This window comes from Bos javanicus, chromosome 29 (genome assembly GCF_032452875.1).
Source record: "Bos javanicus breed banteng chromosome 29, ARS-OSU_banteng_1.0, whole genome shotgun sequence".
In the NCBI taxonomy this organism is placed as follows: domain Eukaryota; kingdom Metazoa; phylum Chordata; class Mammalia; order Artiodactyla; family Bovidae; genus Bos; species Bos javanicus.
The window spans coordinates 11,277,354-11,297,867 of NC_083896.1; the positions used below are offsets into that span (position 1 = coordinate 11,277,354).

General features: G+C 39.0%; 1 protein-coding gene across 7 annotated transcripts in view; it reads left to right on the forward strand.

The window, feature by feature from the left end:
• The window catches only part of DLG2 (discs large MAGUK scaffold protein 2), a 2,330,119-nt gene that overhangs the window by 1,145,834 nt on the left and 1,163,771 nt on the right, over positions 1-20,514 (forward strand). The gene's annotated exons all lie outside the window — the stretch shown is intronic.

Sequence of the window (20,514 nt, forward strand, 5' to 3'; positions counted from 1 at the left end):
GGGGTCATGAAAAGTTGGGCATGACTGAGTCACACACACACACACACATATATCAGAATTTCTAGGCAGGGGCCGAACCGCATTTTTCTCATGCATCTCACATGGTTTTTATCATTAGGGAAGTTTGGGAATCAGAATATGTAAATAGCCAGTCATTGGTGACTGGCATCAGGAGAGACCACACACACCCTTCAGTGGTTACTTAGGATTGAAGACTGTTGTTGATGGAAGCATTCATATAAGCACTGGGCTATTTAAGTCCTGACATCCTTGGCTATTAGCATACTAGTTGGCACCTAAGTAGTTGTCAATCTAAGTTATCTAATTAACACTTAATAAAGATTTCTTTGGAACCTACTAAATACTGGCATTATTTCACATGCTGTAGGAGAGATAAAATGTATACAAATTCTGATATGATCTAAAGTAATTTCAATAGTTCCCGAAGGAGGAATTTTTTCAATGAGGAGTCCAAAGCAAAAGTATGGCAAGCATTCCAAAGATTGTGTTCATTTTTATTATCCATACATTTATTCATTTCATTTGATTATTCCTATATTAGATTGAAGAAAGAATGACATTATAGCTTAAAAAAATGTTTTAATGACAAATTTAGGCGAAAAGAGTGTTTTCACACTGTCCATCAGGAAACTACAAGCTAGACGTTATAATCCTCTTTTAATGCATTATACTTTTCCTGGCACACCCATCAAGCCCATTTGATAGATATTGTTGTCTTTTTTTTTTTTTTTTAATCCAAAGAACATCTTCTGAGAAACAGACATATTTTTCTCCTTCTGGAGTACAGTATTTAGGCATTGAATCCTAAACTCAAGGGAAGATACTGTTCCATGTAAAAAATTTTCCTGAGATCTTTAGTTTATTCTTCAAAGTTTTGCAAACTACCACATTTGATGGGAAATTTCTAAATGGATTTCTTGGCTGTTTCAGTCTTAGAGAATACCAGACAAAGTCTAACCTTCTTTTATATTTCTATAGTCAATACTGTGAACATAAATTATTGCACTTTAGTAATAATTCACTCAATGTTAATAAAATCCCTGTTATGTATGGTTATAGAGAATTTTAAAAAATGCATAAAACATGTTGTCTTCCTAGAATGAGTGACTGCTGTCATAGTTCAGTTCAGTTCAGTCACTCAGTCATGTCCGACTCTTTGCAACTTCATGCATTGCAGCACGCCAGGCCTCCCTGTCCAACACCAACTCCCGGAGTTTACCCAAACTCATGTCCCTCTAGTCGGTGATGCCATCCAGCCATCTCATCCTCTGCCATCCCCTTCTCCTTCTGCCCCCAATCCCTCCCAGCATCAGAGTCTTTCCCAATGAGTCAACTCTTCACATGAAGTGGCCAAAGTATTGGAGTTTCAGCTTCAGCATCAGCCCTTCCAGTGAAGACCCAGATCTCCGTGCAGTCCAAGGAACTCTCAAGAGTCTTCTCCAACACCACAGTTCAAAAGCATCCATTCTTCGGCGCTCAGCCTTCTTCACAGTTCAACTCTCACATCCGTACATTACTACTGGAAAAACCATAGCCTTGACTAGATGGACCTTTTCTGGCAAAGTAATGTCTCTGCTTTTGAATATGCTATCTAGGTTGGTCATAACTTTCCTTCCAAGGAGTAAGCGTCTTTTAATTTCATAGCTGCAATCACCATCTGCTGTGATCTTGGAGCCCCCAAAAATAAAGTCTGACACTGTTTCCACTGTTTCCCCATCTATTTCCCATGAAGTGATGGGACCGGATGCCATGATCTTTGTTTTCTGAATGTTGAGCTTTAAGCCAACTTTTTCACTCTCCACTTTCACCTTCATCAAGAGGCTTTTTAGTTCCTCTTCACTTTCTGCCATAAGGGTGATGTCATCTGCATATCTGAGGTTGCTGTCATAGTTAACTTTCATTAATTAGTTAGCTATAATGAATTCTGTCATCTGCATATCTGAGGTTGCTGTCATAGTTAACTTTCATTAATTAGTTAGCTATAGTGAATTTATTAGCTGGAATTAATACAAATGGCTAGCATTTAAGAAGTATTCAATATGTGCCAAATTGAATATTTTTCACATATGATAAATATTCCCTACAACAATCCTATGAGGTTAGTTCTATTTTTACTTCCACTTTATGGTTGAGAAAACAAGCTACATATCTTCTCTAAAATTACACAACCAGTTTAGTAGTATAGCTGTGGGGTTTTGTTCTGTTCTGGTTTGAGTTCTTATATCTGTTTAGTGTAATTTGGGGCCAATCCTCAGGAATTCTGACTCTTTCATTCATCAATATCATGATTGAGCAAGATACCTATATCTGAACTCACTTTCACTTTTTAAATAAAATGTAGTTAATCTGATTTTAAGGATTCTTGGGTGTTAAATTTGATACATGTTTTTAAAAAATCTGACAATATCTGGCACAGAGTAGCTACTCATCAATGTTAGTTTTCCTTTCCAGTTTTGCCAGACTATCAACATCTTACACTTCTTTGGACTTCCTGAATGGCAGCTTCACCTTAATTAACTCAGTGTTTCTAATTATTGTATGACAAGCACAATAAGAGTAACTGAACTCTGATTAAGTTCCAATTGTCTTTAAAGGTTTCTTTTTGTGTTTGGCAGTCTGCAGTTTAACAAGAAGGTGCCTAAAACTGAATTTATTTTTCTTTATGTTGCTTAGAACTTGGTATGAATGGCATTGTGCGTGCTTAGTCTCTCAGTCATGTTCAAGTCTTTGTGTGACCCTGTAGACTGTAATCCACCAGGCTCCTCTGTCCATGGGATTTTCCAGGCAAGAATACTGAAGTGGGTTGCCATTTCTGCCTCCAGGGGATCATCCTGATCCAGGGATGAACTCACGTCCCCTGCATCTCCTGCATTGGCAGGGGGTTCTTTACCTCTGAGCCACCTGGGAAGCCCGAGATTCTTTAAACATGAAGATTCATGTCTTTCCTTAATTTGAAAAATTTCCAACCATTGAGTCTTCCAGTATTGCCACTTCCTCATTCTGTCGTCTCCTTCTGAGTAGTTTTAATTGAGTTGCTCTTTCTATCCTTCATATCCAAATCTTTTTCTTATCTTCCATCACTTTTCTTCATAGTTTGTATTCTGCATAATTTCAATTCACCAATTCCCTTTTCAGCTATGAAAAATCTGCTGTTCAATTCATCCACTAGCTTCTCATTTTTAAACACATAGATTTTATACTTTCTCCCAAATCATTCAGTTCTTTTTCCAAATTCTTCATATGTTAATCCTTCCATTTGTAATGTGTGCTGACTCTTTCTCCTGGTAGAGCACTTCTGCATGTAGTTTGTCATCTAGTGTCGTGAGTTCAACTGTGGTAGAACAGTTTAACAGTCTTTACACTTGCCATGAGCTGGGGAAGCATCACTAGAGAAAAACTGTGTGATTGCTTCTGCTGAACACTTCAAATTTTTCACTTGTTCAGAACCACATATTTTTGCACTAATTTCTTGACTCGAGAGTCTCATATGACATGGGAACTGTAGGTTTGTCGTCCACAGCCACAAGAGGACTTGGCTTGCAGATTTAGATTATTTCAATCAACTTTTTATTTTTAAGTAGAGACCATCTTTCCTGTTGCTTCCTTAAGACAAGGTCAGAGATTTTTAAAATTCTTTATCTAAGGAGCAGCTTTGCCAGAATTCAGGCCTTCTAGAAGCAAGGCTCACAAGTTTAAATCCATGACACATCTTCTTTGCCCAAGTGGATATTAAAACTCCAGTTTCAAGCTATTATGGTTTATATAGTCAATATATATATGTTACTGTAGTCGATATATATGTGTTACTGTTGGCTTATAAGGTGATTGTCCTGGCTTCAAGTTTATGCTACATTTTGGTATGTAGACAATTTCAGTTCTTGAGTTTGAGCTAAGCTCTATGTTTAAAATATTTGTTTTTATACTTTTCCAGAATTTCTGTATATTGGTATCAGGAGGGTCAGCTGTGTTGAAAGAGTCCATATAGTCTGTATACCTACATTAAGTCAACAATAAATGCTTACTGAGTATCTACTTTGTATCCAGCACCAACGAAATCACTAAGGTAAATAAAACAGAAGCTCCTTTATGCACAAACTTAATTACGGTGGAATAGACTAACAATAAACACATAAGCATATAATATAATACCAGATGGTGGTAAATGCTAGGGGGAAAAAGCATAATAAAAAATGGTGATGTGGGGACGTGATGCTGGGAAGAATGACAATGAGAGACTGTTTTAGGTAGCAGGATGAGGGAAGAAACTTCTATTAAGAATGACATCTAAGCAAAAGCCCAAGAAAATAAAGTTAGGTGTGCATATAATGGAGTAACCAAATGAAAGGAAATAGCTAGCATAAGGGCCCTGAGGCTAGACCACATTTCCTAGGTTCAAGGAACAGCAAAATGGCCAGAATGGTGCACTGAACAAGAAGTATAATAGAAAGTGAGATCAGAGAGGTGTCATGGAAGCTAAAATGAATGAGGCAGCAGCTCCCGTGTATCTTATAAACCAAAGTAAGGACTCATGGTTTCATTCAGAATAAAGTAAGAGTAGGAGGAGAGTAGGCTGCTGCTCAGTTGTATCGGTTGTGTCTGACTCTGCAAATCTATGAATTGTAGCCTGCCAGGCTCCCCTATCCACAGGATTTTCCCATCAAGAATATTGGGGTGCCCTCCTCCAGGGGATCTTCCTGACCCAAGGATCAAAGCTGCCTCTCCTGGGTCTCCTGCATTGCAGGTAGATTTTTTTTCTCTGCTGAGCCATTGTGTAAGCCTGAGTAGGAGAATACAATGATACAATTTATATTTTGGACTGTATCTTTTTGGCTGCTCTATAGAGAATAGAATGTCTGTGTCTATATTACAAAAATCAAATATTATCTCTCTGTTTGCTAAGCATGAACTGGTATCACAAAAGAATTACCTAATAAAGTTTTGTTTTTATAGCTCTAGGATGATTTTTACAAACTAAACACATTTCTAGCAAAGTATTAAAATACCTTTACCTTCTCCCAAACACATCTTATGATTTTTATTTGAAGCAGTAATATGAAGAGATATAGTTGTTTATAATAAAGGATAAATCAGGTTTGAATTTGAGAATAGGGTTAGTGCAAAATCCAAATGTAACCATTACTCTATGCTAATTCATTCCATTTCTTAGGATACATTTTAAGGTTGAATGATTTCTTTTGAAGTCATCTTTCCTGGCTAGAAAATGATCTGACTACTAGAATACATAGTGTGAAATTCTCTTTGCCTTGAGTTGAACTTGAAAGGACCACAGGAAAGGCAAGATCTAATTATCATTAAAGGGATGTTATATTTTAAAGAGACTATACACACACACACACACATGATATGTCCAGAATGTCAGAAGGGTTGGATGTTCCAGCAGAGCATTCTACACTTTATTATTTGTTAGCACTTAGTACATCAGCTTTGTAAAAACATGAGCTCAGTTTTGTCAATACATCCAGGAGTGATCAGGTTCAAAGTATTGACTCAGGTCAACCAAATTAATAAGATTTTTAATCTCAATATACACATGGCTTCTCTTCAAAGCCTTGCCAGATTCCAGGAATCTAAATCAGCTACACTCTTGGTGCTTCAGTAATACCCTGTATTTACTCCTGCCTCAGCATTTATATTTTCACTAACGTATTTAGTAAGTGTACTTACTAAGTATACTTAGCACTTATACTTTCACTTTAGGGCTTCCCTGATAGCTCAGTTGGTAAAGAACCCGCCTGCAATGCGGGAGACTTGGGTTTGATTCCTGGGTTGGGAAGATACCCTGGAGAAGGGATAGGCTACACACTCCAGTATTCTGGTCTGGAGAATTCCATGGACTGTGTAGTCCATGGGGTCACAAAGAGTCGGACATGACTGAGCAACTCTCACTTAACACTCACAATGATTAGTTTAGTTTGATTAGTTTATCCATCTTGATTTGTTTATCCATCTTCTGGTCGTCTCCCTTATCAGACTGTGAAAGCTGTAACAGGAGAAACTGTACTTGATTTATTTCTGCACCTGGAATTGTATTGTACCTGACAACTAGTGAGGCTCAATGAATATTTGTTGAATATATGAGTGAAAGAGTGAATAGAAATCTGAAGCCAACTAATCAATCTGAAGTGAAGGATAAATCTGCCAAGTGAGCAAAAAATTTTGTTGGCAATTCAGTCAGTCTTCACAGTATAACTGTCTACCTAAGAAGCCAAATTATAATAAATAAGATTATGGAATGAACCCAGAATTAGAGCAAGGGAATTAAAATGAATGACTTTGACCACTGATACCTTCATTTTACCTGATTTTATTATTTTATTTTCTTACAGTTTATATTAGTTTCATTGTAAAGATAATATATGCATATTATAGAAAATTTGGAAATTATAGAAGAATACACAGATAAATGGGCTTCCCAGGTGGCTCATTGGGTAAAGAATCTGCCTGAAATGCAGAAGATGCAAGAGACGTGGGTTCAATCCCTGGGTCTGGAACATCTGCTAGATGAGGATGTAGCAACCCACTCCAGGATTCTTACCTGGAGAATCCCACGGACAGAAGAGCCTTGTAGGCTACAGTCCATAGGGTCACAAAGAGTTGGACATGACTGAGCACACACACACAGAAGTCATCCACAATCCCACCACCCAGAAGCAATTAGTGTTAACATATTAGTGTATTTCATTTAATCTTTCTGTAGTGCATTTGCTATCTCTGATATATCATTAAGGGTATAGTTTTCAGATTGTATTTCCCCCTTCTCATCATAAAATCAGTATTTTCCACACAACCAAAAACCCTTTCTGAACATCATTTTGAATGGTTGTGTAGGCTCCCACAGTACACTCTTCTGCCTCTCTTAAATTTTAAGCACAGATTTCTCTAGAATATCAAGAAAGCTTCCATTCTTTCCTTGGGAGAGAAGAGACTGGGAGTCATGACATTGCAGAGTTGCATGTCCTGGCTGCATGCTTCAGACAAGGACAGAAACACAGGCTTTAAAGCAGAAAAGCCTTGCTAAAATATAGCCCTACATCCGCCCCTTTAAGGAATAGACCACTGATACTTTTAAGCCATGGTTACTCTATGTCCTCATCTATGCTAAAGATAGACTGGCTGAGGGAGACGAATAATCATCAGTAGTCTGCTGGTGTATCATTTCCTCTGGGAAGTTTTTAAGATTACAATGGATTCTTGGTATTTTTCTCTCCTTCAGATTTTAGATAGATCAACATCATTAAGCACACTTACCCATCACTGCTGTAACTAGTTATTGCAAACTTTGTTGCTTACAACAACATACATATATATTTTTTTTATGTTTCTAAATTTCAAGAGTCCCAAATGGGTCTTTTGGAATAAAAGTAAAGTGTCCACAGAGCTCTGTTCCTTCTGAAGTTTCTAGCGGGGAGTCAGTTTCCTTGCATTTTCTAGCTTTTTGTGTTTGTGACCCCATGGACTGTGGCTTGCCACATTCTTGTCCATGGAATTCTCCAGGCGAGAGAACTAGAGCAGGTATCTGTTCCCTTCTCCAGGGGATCTTCCCAACTCAGGGATCCAATCCGGGTTTCCTGCATTTCAGGAAGACTCTTTACTGTCTGAGCCACCAGGAAGACCCTCCAGCTTCTAGAGGATACCTTATTCCTTGATTTGTGGCCTCTTCTCCATCAAGGGGACGACAGAGGATGAGATGGTCAGATGGCACCACCGACTCAATGGACATGAGTTTGAGTAAATTCTAGGAGTTGGTGATGGACAGGGAAGCCTGGTGTGCTGCAGTCCATGGGGTCACAGAGAGTCGGACATGACTGAGTGACTGAACTAAACTGAACTCCATCCTTAAAACCAGAAACATAGCATCCTTAAATTCCTCTCTGACTCTGTTTCTGTCCGAACATATCCTTTTCTGTATATAAAGACACTGAGATTACACTGGATGCTCCTAAATAATCCAGGATAATCTTCCCATTTTAAGGTCCTTAATTTAATCGTGACTGCAGAGGTACTTTTGCCATGAAAGTTAACATATTCATAAATTCCAGGAATTAGAAGATAGACATCTTTGGAAGAACAATATTCCGTCTACCACAACCCTTGACAGTCTTTGCTTAGAAAGTTAAGCCAAGATATAACAGGCTATACTATAAAGTGTTCTATTCTCTATTTACATTCTATTCCACAGCTATACCTAAGACATTTTTTGTTCCCTAAATCTGTCTTCTTCTCATGGCTGCTGGTTATGATATCATAGGTGTGTATAGGTGATTTCCTACCTTACTTTATATTTGCCTTTACCAGTGAGCTTCTCCATTAGTGATTTTCTTGAGTCTGCTCACGGCTTTTCCACCTCGAGAAATCCCTTTAGGATTTGTTGTAATGCTGGTTTGGTGGTGCTGAATTCCCTTAGCACTTGTTCCCCAAATCTCAACAAACATTTATAAGATATCTGAAAATAATTAATAAATTTTCCATTACTACTTTAAATAATGATAAGATAATAGTAATAAAAAACTAGGGTTTTTATTGCATAAAATATAGGGAACTAGCCTAGAAATAGTTTATCCCATTTAGTACATACAATAATCCTGCAAGGTAGATGTTAGTTTGCTTATTTTGCAAATAAGGAATCTGAAATTTCAATGTAATCCCTATCAAATTACTATAAAATAGTAATAATAGTGAGAACTTACTGTACAGCACAGGGAACTCTACTTAAAGACCTGAATGGGAAGGGAATCCAGAAGAGTGGGTATAATATGTGTATAACAGATTCACTTTGCTGTACAGCAGAAACTAACACAATATTGTAAGACAACTCTATATTCCAATAAAAATTAATTTAAAAAAATCTAAATGTCTCTTTGAAAGCTGCAATGATTTTTAATGGGCTTGGAGCCTTAGACATGCTTGGATTTTTATGAGATTTGAATTCTTAACCTTTCTGATTGCCTGATTACCAAAGGGGAATAGTATCTATCTAATAAGGAATTTTGTGAGGACAAATGACATGTTACATGTCATTTTCTCAGAATGGAGAAAACTGCAAATGAAGCAACTGACAAGGGATTAATCTCCAAAATATACAAGGAGCTCAATATGGAAACAAGCAACCCGACAGAAAAATGGGCAGAAGGTCTAAGTAGACATTTCTTCACAGGAGACGTGCAGATGTCTTCTCGGAGAACAGGAGAGAGGTTCCTTAAGAAACTGAAAACCGAGGTACCCTATGACCCTACAATCACACTCCTGGGCTTATATCCAGGGAAAAACATGGTCCCAAAGGATATATGCATTTATGCATGAAATGCATGGAAATGTTTGACACAGTGACTGTCTTACAGTATATACTTGTGGAATGTTACTTTTTATTTAAAAACAAAATCTTAAATCTTATTCCCTACACTGTGCTATCTTATACCAATTTAAAAAATTTTTTGCTTTTTCATTTAATGCCAGGTTTCAAGGAAGGAAGGTTGTGTCTTCCTTGTTTGTCATTGTTACACACTGGTTCTGTTTAAAACCTATACAAATGTCTCAGTGGGCCCTGCCAGGAGTGGGAGAGTCCCTGTGACTGCTCTGCTAAGTCAGCAGACCCTTTACCTCTGTTCTGTCGGTCCATGTTACTTGTTATGTGAAATAAATAAGATATGTTTTAATACAATCATTTCACCATGGTCAAAATTGAGGTATAGAAAGATTGTCCTATAGGAAGACACACACAGAGCCAGTTCTCCCGAATCTGAGTACAGTGCTTCAAACCACTAGCAATTTCAACTAATACGGTATAAAGGAATATGACACTGACTGGCAAGCACACTCTCGGTAATATTGCAGAGCAGGGAGAACAAATGTTTGTGTTACATATGTTTCTATGTGTGTGTGTTTTGAAGAGAGGGTTGTATTTGTATTCCCCTGTAAATGGATAATTCACCCAGTCTAAGAGCAGTGAAATTTTAGAATTGACCCATAGATGTTGCTGAAACACAGACTCAACATCTTGAATGTTTTTTTTTTCAGGCAAAGCTCCTCAAACTGCCAGTTTCCATTACCTATATATGATCCTTTGGGTCATCACTTACATTTCTGACAAGAATTAGTACTCTCTGAAGATTTTGGTATTAAAAATGCCTTTTTAAAAAGGTTGACTTAAATGCCTAGAAAAAGTTATTACACAATATTTTATTTTACATTTTAATCAAGTTCAGGTTTTAGAAGAAAAACAGAAAAAAAAAAAAAAACCCTGAAGATGGAAAAAAATTGTGGGCAATCGGGTCAGCACAATCTCACGCTTTATCATTAAAGTAAGACTTTAGTTGTATCTTTGATAAATAAGTAATAAGGCTTTACATACTGGACTAAAATATCTAGACCTAATAGTGTTTGATAATAAAAAGGATGGCATTAATAATTGAGCATTAATCATTCTCAGAATGGCTTCTGAGAAACCAAACATGTAGTAGGTAGGATTTGGCCTTGTGAAAGCAAATAATTGCGTCTGTGATTTCCCTGAGGAAAGTTAACACCTAAATCGTTTAAACTTCCTAACCATTTGCAGAGGAAGAGGACAGTGGAAAGACCAGCGCCTTCAGTGTCAAGCAAACTGGAGTGTGGAACTTGGGTTTTGCCTCACATGTCCGAGTTTGGGTTTCCTTGTCTCTAACGTGGGTGTAATACTTCTGCCTCACAGGATTACCAAATGAGATGACATAAGAATAAGGCCCAGAATAGGGCCTGGTATATAGTGAGTGCTCAGCAAATGGCAGGAGCTGTTTTTGCTGTATTGACCTGAGACAAATAGACTGTCAGATATTTCCCCAACAAAGATGATTTTCCTTGGGATCAACAGAGATTTGCAGTTTCGGGTCTGCAACCATGAGGAGCTATATGCAAATCCCTGCACAAAAAAAAGGAAAGAAAACCCTTTTACGCTGGAGAAAAGGAACTTGGGAGACCTAGAGTAAAGAAATGGTGCTTGGCTTTTCATTGGCTGAATCCTTGACAGAAAAGGGGTCTTTCTGCTTCCTGTCCGACTCTGGTTTCATCACGAGGTGTGAAAGCGCCCTCTTCTGGTCTCCCAACTCTATTTAATTGAGGTGTCTCTTGATCAGTGTTTTAGTTATTATTTTCATCAATAATATTAATAATCAGGTTGGGAGAAGATTTACATCCATATTGCAGTGATGAAGAACTTTTGAAATCAAACAGCGCCATCAGAATGCATGAGAGGGGAAAAAATACACAGTGATCTCCTTACAGAGTGTTTGTCAAGAAGGAATAAACATTGAGGAATTTCAGAATTTAAAGATACCTGACAAATATAAGTTGTGATGACAGTTTTGCTTACGGGATAATATTTCGGGTTGCCTCACCAAGATCTGTTTCTTGAGTATGCCTGGGTTTTTTTGTTTTTTTTTTTTTATTAAAGTCCTAAGATAAATGTCTGTACTGTTGAACCCGCTGAGTCAGACTTTTCTTAAGGCCCATCTGTCACTTTAACTCATCAGGCAGTCTAGCCCTAAATCTAGAACACGTGGCAAAGATAAATTGCTTAGTTGGAATTGAGGACGACTTGGCCACAAAGGTCTCTCAACTCATTTGTTCCCATGAAAATATCTGTGACATTCTCTAAGGAAAGCCAAGACACTTTGTCCTAAGAAGCACACAGGCTGATTGCCCTTCCAATAGGGAGCCTACACATCCCAGAGAGCAGGGTGTGTTAGCGAAAAGTCAGCTGCGACATTCAGTTCCCCTGCTGCTGATAATTGTCATCCATTTGTTCCACTCTTTACTCACTAACCTGTCTTCTCCAAAATGAAATTCAGGGACATTTATTATGTGTTTACTCTGCTGTACTCACTGTTAGACCCTTTGCACATATTAACTCATTTCATCCTAAGACAACCCTGTAAAACTTTATGAGGTATTCAGAGATGAATGAAGCTGTTTGCTTATCTTTGAGCAGTTCTCTATATCAAAAAGTGACCACTGCAAAAGGCCTCTTCCCTAGGCAATTATGTTCCACTTGGCCCTCCTTTTCCAACCAACTATCTCTCTGCTCTGTGCCACTAACACTCCTGTTCTTGAAGTCGTTATTGGAACCACCACTTCCAGGAAGATTTTTAGAGTGTATTATGGGAGAATCTGTTCTGTTCCACTCTGCATAGTTCAGTTCTCTGCTCTTTTCTTTCCCAACCATTCCAGTTAGGCACTTATCCCTGACCTTCTTCCCCACAGAGGATTCCTCCTGAGGTCTTAACTTTTCTGTTTTTCCTTGAGTTAGGGATTTTGTTCTCCCTTTCTCCCCTTTACACGTTTACCCATACCTGTGTTTTCCATTTTTAAGAGGAAGATCCTTAGAGGGGTGGATAACATACGGACCTTTATAATAAAGAAAAGAAAGAAACAACACTAGAAAATGTTCAGAGAATTTTAAGAAAATAGTCTAAAATGGGTAATTCAGTGCCTTCATTTCACAGATGAGGAAATCTCAAGGCAAGGCAGATTTCCTGGGTTCCTAATTTTGGGTGGGGGCAAAAAGCAGGATCTGAAATAAGGTCTCCTGAGAATCAGTATATTTAAACTTTAAAAAGAAGACCTCCTCCCTTATTCTAGTGGTTCTTCCACTGTTTCATTTATTTCTTATTAACAGATCATTATTATGGTGACTTGATAAGGTAATTATATCATTGAAGACAATTTTGGAACTAAAATATAATTTAGAGGGTATTTGTCCAGTTTTTTTCATTACAGATAATAAAATCCTAACATTTTGAACTGAAAGTGTACAAAAACCTCTATGTACTTGTTTCTCACAAAATGCCCATGATGTAAGCAAAACATTCTTATCCCAATTTCATAGATGAGGAGTTAAAAGCAAAAGTGCATGCAAAAAAGAGAAAAAAATTGCATATTGAACTCATTTTTCCCCATTACTCAGTTTCAACTATTACTAGCTGTGTCCAACTTCCCCTGCCTGCTCTCCAATCCTATATATCTTACCGTTTCTTATAAACATTTCTGAATTTACCTAATAAATAAGTGATTGTTTTATATGTATATTTTGAGTGTTTCCTAATTAAACACTTTAAAATATAAATTTTACAAATGGTGATTTCCATATTGGAGTAGTTAGATGGTAAGAAGTGTGAAAGCTGGCAACATTATGCCTATACCTCAGTAGTGGTAGCTTCTACTGAGAACCTCCTCTGGAGCAAATAAGTAAGGGAACTGGGTGGGGGGAGGGGAGATAGGTCACTCACCAAAAAGTCCATTGTGTGAAGTCAAATGAGCTGAATTTAATGGATAATCAGTATCATAATCGAGATTTACTGTACGTCTTTCAGAATGTATTTGTGAACTGCTGTCTGTAATATTATCTGAATCCTGGAATAAGGGCCTTTAATCTACTTTTGGGCAAGCTTAGGTCTGCCTGGAAAAGTTGGTTAGCATGGGACATGTTCTCAACACTTGGAGTAGGTTGTGATGTAGTTTGTTAGCTTTCTAATTATGGAAAACCTGATAGATTTTCCAGTTCTAATGTACCCTGGACCTTGAGTCTTATTAAAGTATGTGAGAATTGAGATCTTCATGTGGCTTTCGCCTAATCTCCCCAGTTCAGGTGGACAAGGCTTCTTCTTTGATGCTCTGGGGCTGCCAATGTAGGCGCCCTAAGCTGTCTCGGGCAGTCTCCTTAGGTGAACCAAGCTGGATCACAGTTCCTGGCCAGACTGGAATGAATGCAAAGATGGGAAATACTCTGACAGAGACATTAAGCAGTTCCTTTTATTCATACTGGTAGGGGCTTTATTGTTTTTTGTCCATGTCTGAATCTAGTTTTCCAATGTTGCATCAATTCTTTAAGCTGCCCAATTTTCTAGCAATAAATTCCTTTTCCCCTTAACTTAATTATATCCATGTGTTTGCTTTTTGTTCATCTTTGTGACCAAATAACCCTGGCTAAGACATCACTGTGTGTGAATAGAGTTAATTGCACGCCTGGGGGAAAGCTGTCAGTTCTCTCTCCCAAGCCCAAACTAGGGGAGAGCTAAGACTTGGAGCAGAGTGCTCTTCCTCCAGTACACTCCATGACTGGCTCCTTTTCATCCTTCAGCTTTCTCTCAAAAAATCACCTCTGCAAAGAGGTTTTATTAAAACCACTCAACCTCATAGTCCCTCTCCAAATCAGTCTATCAAGTAACCATGTTTATGTTCTTTATCACTATTTGATGTTATTGTTTTTTTTTTTAATCGGTATATTGTGTCTTTCCTCCTAAAATTTAATCTCCTTGAGGACAGTGACCTCGTCTATCTTACTCATCTTTGTATCCCAGAGAAAGTGACAAGGCTTGGCATATAGTAGGTCATCAGCTAATTATTTTAAATGAATTAATGGATAAATGAATAGTTTTGCCCATGATAAAATAGTTTCAGGAGGAAGAGATTGAATTTAGACTGAGGAAACATGGACAGATGGAGAAGGCAATGGCAACCCACTCCAGTACACTTGGCTGGAAAATCCCCATGGATGGAGGAGCCTGGTAGGCTGCACTCCATGGGGTTGCTAAGAGTTGGACATGAGTGAGCGACTTCACTTTCCCTTTTCACTTTCATGCATTGGAAAAGGAAATGGCAACCCACTCCAATGTTCTTGCCTGGAGAATGCCAGGGACGGGGGAGCCTGGTGGGCTGCTGTCTATGGGGTCCCACAGAGTCGGACACGACTGAAGTGACTTAGCAGCAGCAGCAGCAGCTACATGGACAGAGGGGCCTAGTGGGCTACAGTCCACGGGGTCACAGAGTTGGACACAACTGAGCGATTAAGCACACAAACACAACTGAATCTAATATCTACATCAGTCCTTGTAGGTAGCTTAAAAGCAAGTAGTTAATGTGTATATGCAGACACACTGGTGCATGAGAAAGAGAGAGAAAGAAGTAGACAGACACAAAGAGAGAAGAAAGAATACTGCAGGAATCAAAAATATCTGCTTTGATCTACTAACCTGGAAAATGTATATATTTAGTGCCAACCCAAAGCTCTCATGTAAAGTAAACTGATAGTCTTTTCTTTCTGTTTAAGCCAATGAAGCATTTTTACTTAAGACATTCATAAACGTGGCAAGTGTCTTTTAGTTAATGGAGCAGTCTTGGCAATAATATTGTTATGAGTCTGTAGATTGCACAGAGCCTCCCGCTAGTAATATATAGCACAGAGCTTGTGTTTTAGCATCTCTTTGGAATAAAGGTTATGAGATGGGGTTATGAAAGTATGGCCTTTCTGAGTCCCTGGGTGAGTGTGAGCTACTAAGCTATCATTGACCCTATTGTTTAATAAATAGCTATTAAATCTAAAATCTGCTATTACCAAGGATTATGCCAGGCACTTAATATGCAGTATTTCACCTAATATGTGCCATAAATAGCCTATGAGGCAAGCATCATTATCCCATTTTACAGATGAGGAAAAAATTCAGAGTTTAAACTACCCAGGTAATGTCAAAAACCCTATTCAGCATCAGGTTTGGGATTCCCTAATCCAAACTCTTAACCACTCAACTGTGTTTAGAAGAAGATACTAAAACCCTTGAAAAAGAGCACAGTTTATATTTAAACAAGTTACTAAGGATCAAACCATAAGTAAGAACCAGTCTATAGTGGAAGCAGCCTAGGATGAGGCATTGCTAAATGTAGGTTCATTGCAGCATTATTTACAACAGGCATTATGTGAAAGCAAACTAAATGTCCAACAACAGATGGATGGATAAAGAAGATGTGGTACACGTATACGATGGAATAGTGTGTGTGTGTGTGCGTGTGTGTGTGTTCAGTCGCTTAGTCATGTCTCTCTGTGACCCTGTGGACTATAGCCCGCCAGGCTCCTCTGTCCATGGGGTTTCTCAAGCAAGAATCCTGGAGTGGATTGCCATTTTCTCCTCCAAGGGATCTAACCAACCCAAGGATCAAACTCCAGGGTCTCCTGCAGATTACAGGCAGATTCTTTATGTTATTCAGCCAGCAAAAGGAGCAAAGTTGGGTCATTTGTAGAGACGTGGGTGAACCTAGCGTCTGCCATGCAGGGTGAAGAAAGTCAGAAAGAGAAAAACAAGTATCATATTTTAATGTATATATGTGGAATCTAGAAAGAATGGTACAGATGAACCTATTTGCAAAGTAGGAATAGAAATGCAGGCGTAGAGAACGAACAAGTAGACACAAGGTTGGGGAAAGGGGGTGGGACGAATTGGGAGGCTGGGATTGACATGTATACCCTATCACATGTAAGACAGACGGCTAGAGGGAGCCTGCTGTTAGAACAGGGAGCAGAGCTCCGTGTCCTGTGGTGATCTAGATGGGTGGGGGGAGGGGTTCCGAGAGGGAGGGTGTGCGTGCGTGTGTGTGTGTGTGTGTGTTTGGCTGATGCACTTTGTCATACTGCAGAAATTGACATAACACTGTAAAGCAACTACACCCCAATTTAAAAAATGTCGATGCTGAGAGTAGCTTTGTTACTGTATGCTTCTACGTGACGTGAAACAGCTCATCCTGTGAAGTACTGGAAAAAAACCCTGCCTCTCAGATACCTGCATCCAGCTTTAGCTTTCCCATTGCTTTTGTCCGTCACCTTGTACCAATCCCTTTATTTCTATCTGCTTCAGTTCTGTAACTGTGAGTTATGTGCTCTGCTCTCAGTCATGTCGGACTCTGCAACCTCGTGGACTGTAGCCTGCCAGACTCCTCTATCCATGGGATTTTCCAGGCAAGAGTACTGGAGTGGGTTATAGAATTTTTAAAAGTATTCTACACGTGAGGATTAAGAGAGATAATATGTAGGAAAGTGTTGAGAAAACTACGATACCAGGGATTAGGATTTGGGAGAAATCCCTGCCTCAGTACTTAATAGACAATATTTTTAAAAGTTGGTTTTTCTTTCAGTACAAAAGATTATTGCTTTGGTGTTGTAGCCAAAATCTCCATTTACATTTTTTTTGCTTTGTTTTGTTCTATATTTGTTTGACCAATAGCTTTAATAAATGATTTAGGTGATTGATTACTATTACTGATGTACTGTAACTGCCTCCTTAACAGAGCTTTAGAATACTGTAGTTTTGTTTGTTGATGTCACAGAAGATGGGTTTCATTAGGATGGAGATGGTGGTTTATTCATCTGCTTTCCCTGAACCCACACATAATACCTGGCACCCAATCAGCCCCTTGTCCCTGGGTTGACTGAATTAACAAAGACCTATTACTTAGCTTCTTTAGATCTTAGTTACTTAATCATCACAGAGTAACCAGAAGCACAATGTAAGCATTTCTGAGAATTTAAGCCAAACCTGGAAAATGTTGAATATTTTGCCAAGACGTTTTATGACTTTATTGTTGCCCATCGCTAGTTACCATTTTCAGTTTTGGTATCAGAAGACACACTAAGCTGTTAGGTAGGCAGTGAGTATCCCAGTTTCTACACCACCCAGCAAGTCTACCTTTGGTGACGATCTGTGAGGAGCTGTCATGTAGAAAATGATCGTCTTTTCTTGTGTGGTTTGTAATCATTTATTTTCTTATAATGAGAGCCTTGGTTGTGTCATCTGGTGTAGTGTGAATTTTGATTGCCAGTTGGTTACAAGCCACGGCTCAATCAGTGGAAACCTTTTCCTATCTCTTTCCTTGAAATCTACGTGACTGCCTGCTGTCAGATCAAAGTTATATGGATCCATGACAGACCTGAACAGAACTGACATTCAGTGGAGGTGTGACGGCGTTTGACTGTCATTGATAAGAGATGATTAGTTGCTTTAATTTCCATGGAGGTTGACACATTTCATTATGCAAAATAATAAACACATTTTATATGAATTCCAACGTTCCCCAATTCATGTCATGAGAATACTAAGTAGTTTTACGTGAGCCATGCAGAAGGCAAATAAACTTATAATTTTGCTTGGCATTGAAACATGTAAAATATCATGTAAGAAACGAGTTGCCAGTCCAGGTTTGATGCACGATACTGGATGCTTGGGGCTAGTGCACTGGGACGACCCAGAGGGATGGTATGGGGAGGGAGGAGGGAGGAGGGTTCAGGATGGGGAACACATGTATACCTGTGGCAGATTCATTCTGATATTTGGCAAAACTAATACAATTATGTAAAGTTTAAAAATAAAATAAAATTTAAAAAAATTAAAAAAAAAAAATGTCAGCAATGTCCTCAGGGATCTCCTTTGAAGATGGCAGTATCCTCCCAGGGGAGGATCTAAAGAAACCTTCTGGCCTCTGTCTCTCTTACAAAAACACTGCCTTTCTGATTGGATAGCGGGATAGATTCTCAGATCTATGGTGTTTTAGGCAGAGGCCCAGCTCTGAGGCTGTAGAGACCAGGGACTTTGGTTGTAATAGCAGTAATCTAGGATTTGGGAGAGCTCTGACCCAGTCCCTGCTCTGCCTCTCATCAGCTGTGTGACTTCAGGCAAGTCATTTAATGTCTTAGGACTCTCAGGTTTCAAACATTTTAAAAAAGTGAACATCATAATTCCTTTGAAATTTCATAGCAATTTGTTTGTATCTCTTCTTTGAGAAGAAAAAGGAAGAGATTCTAATATTAATTGAATATCTTCCATTTGTAAACCTGTGCTAAACACTTTCACGTCTTTTGTTGAATCCACCTGACACATAAATGCCATTATCTGTTTATTTAGCAAACAAGGTCACTGGGAATTAGAGTTTAAGTACCTACCCAAGATCAGAGACCTGGTCAGTTAGTAAAGGGGAAATTCAAATCTCAATCCCTTACTATTTCTTAACATATAGCTCTTCACTGTAGTTTCTTAACTCAGGAATATCTCACCTTCTACCTTGCAGTAACTAAGTAGACCATGCCTTCATTCAAAAATCGTCAGTACCAACCAGGCCCAGGTACGGTTGTGGAGACTGAAGACACAGCGTGAAGCAAATCATCAAGTCACAGCTCTCACTGAACTTCTCCACCTCCACCCCACCCGTGGACTGTGAGCAAAATAAAATAACACAAATAAAATACCAAGTAGATTTTAGAGGTTGTTTTTAATGCATAAGGAGTTTTTCCCTGGATTGACTTTGGGTGTTTTTCGGCTAGAAGCCCCTTACTTTTCCTTTTATGTGACTGTAATAGGGTGTCAGAATTAAAGTCTTCATGTTGGGAAGGCAGCAGTAAGTCCAACAGTGAATCTTGCCTTCATTACCAAGGTGATGAAGAATCTAGATTCAGTGACATGACCCACTCATGCCATAAAAGTGGGGGTCATCATGGTAGCTGATTACCACGGTTAAGCCACACATCTGTGGTCAGTCCATTTAATAGGCCCAACATGAAACAGTCAACAGCTGTAATAGGGAACTCCCCTGTCTGACTCGAGTGCTCTGACCCTCTGAAAGCTTATAGAATTCACACCAAACTCTATGGTAACACACATCTAAGAATACAACAGGTTTTGTTTACCAGCAGTTTCTGATCCTCTTGCAAAACTTCTTCTTGGTTAATGAAGCAAACATGAAACTGGATGAAAGGGTAAGGAACCTGGTGCTTCAGGAGTTGGTACATTCTGAACTTCAATGCCTCATGCAGTCAGCTAGGAGGTTTTAGTGAACCTGTTTCCGGTGAGAAACCAGAACATTCTCTCCACCTACACGGAGCTGCTCATCTCAGCTTAGCTTAGCACAGCATAGCTGCTTGGTGGTACTTGAGAAGCAGAGGCTACAGTGACCTTTCTGAACCCTAGTCCCATATCCTTACTCGAGTCCCCTCTGTAGGTTCAGTGCAGCTCTGCAGCTCGGAAGCCACAATGACCCGGGAGGATATGAGGAACACTGACTCTGAGGCTCAGTGGAATCAACGTTAGATCACCCTTGCTTCTTTGACTTTGTGCCAGTTTACTACCCTTCATTCATTCTTCAAGCATTCATGGGTGCCTACTGGGCACTGAATCTGCTTGAGGCAACAAGCCTGGATCCATGACTTCTGAGAGCTTGCATAGCAGTAGGGAGGCCGTGTAAGTAAAGAGGTCATTCCACGTAGTGTGAGTGTGACTGATGCTAAGGCAGAGATAAGCACAGGGTATTGTGGAAACACAGAAGAGAAACTTACCCAGTTTGAACATGGTCAGGACATCTGCTTAAAATAGGTGATAGCTAACCTACTTACTCAATGAAGCTTTATTGAGTGTCCGGCACTCACTATTCAAGGATCTAATGACATAGCAGTAAAATGAACAAGATTGGGTCCCTTGACTTATGGAAAGGAGACATGCTAAGTACGGTCAATGTGAAGGTGATGTTGAGTGCTGTGAAGGCAAATAAAGCAAGAGACAGGGAATGATGGTTCAGGCTTGTGTGGTGCGTAGAGTGGCACATATGTGTTGTGGTAGTAAGCTCAGACTTCTAGAACTTGGAGGTAGTATTTTGAGCAGAGGCCTGAAGAAGGTGAGAAAGCAAGCCAACAAG